Consider the following 1,262-nt stretch of genomic DNA (forward strand, 5'->3'; position numbering starts at 1 on the left):
GTTTTATAGTTTAGCTCTTCCATTTAGACTTATGATACACTTTCCACTTTGAGTTAATTTTTGTGTATATATAAAAATTATTTTTATTTTTATTTATTTTTATTTTTTTTTTTTTTTTTTTGTTTTTTTTTCTTTTTTTTCTTTCTTTTGTTTTTTTGCGGGATCTCGGCTCACCGCAACCTCCGCCTCCTGGGTTCAGGCAATTTTCCTGCCTCAGCCTCCTGAGTAGCTGAGATTACAGGCACGTGCCACCACAGCCAGCTAATTTTTGTATTTTTAGTAGAGGCGATCCACCCGCCTTGGCCTCCCAAGCGCTGAGATTACTGCACCTAACCAGAAGAACATTTTGATATCAGCTTCTTTTTTTTTTTTTTGAGACAGAGTTTTGCTCTTGTTGCCCAAGCTGGAGTGAAATGGTGCAATCTCGGCCCACCGCAAACTCCACCACTGTAACCTCCGCCTTCCGAGTGCAAGCAATTCTCCTGCCTCAGCCTCTCGAATTGCTGGGACCACATGCACACACCACCACATTGGCCAGTTTTTGTATTTTTAGTCGAGACCGGTGTTGCCATGTTGACCAGGCTGGTCTCGAATTCCTGACCTCAAGTGAACCACCAGCCTTGGCCTCCCAAAGTGCTGGGATTACAAGCATAAACCACTGTGCCAGCCTTGTTTTTCTTTTGAATTTGTTAAGGTCATATGTTGACATGGCTGTTAAAAATGTATTTATTTATTTAATTAGAGGGGTCTCACTGTGTTGCTTAGGTTGGTCTTGAACTCTTGGGCTCAAGTAATCCCCCCACCTTGGCCTTCCAAAGTGCTGGGATTACAGGTGTGAGCCACCAGTGCCCAGCCAACATGGCTGTTAAGACGGTAATTTTGCTTTTTTTTTTTTCAACCTCTGCCACCCAGGTTCAAGCGATTATCCTGCCTCAGCCTCCCGAGTAACTGGGATTGCAGGTGCCTGCCACCACACCTGGTTAATTTTTGTAGTTTTAGTAGAGACGGGATTTCAACATCTTGGCCAGGCTGGTCTTGAACTCCAGACCTCATGATCCACTGGCCTTGGTCTCCCAAAGTGCTGGGATTACAGGTGTGAGCCACAGCTCCCAGCCAAGACCATAACTTTGAAAAGCTGTTAGAGTGGCCGGGCGCGGTGGCTCAAGCCTGTAATCCCAGCACTTTGGGAGGCCGAGGCGGGTGGATCACGAGGTCAAGAGATCGAGACCATCCTGGTCAACATGGTGAAACCCCGTCTCTAC

This window comes from Cebus imitator, unplaced genomic scaffold (assembly GCF_001604975.1).
Source record: "Cebus imitator isolate Cc_AM_T3 unplaced genomic scaffold, Cebus_imitator-1.0 Scaffold215, whole genome shotgun sequence".
In the NCBI taxonomy this organism is placed as follows: Eukaryota; Metazoa; Chordata; class Mammalia; order Primates; family Cebidae; genus Cebus; species Cebus imitator.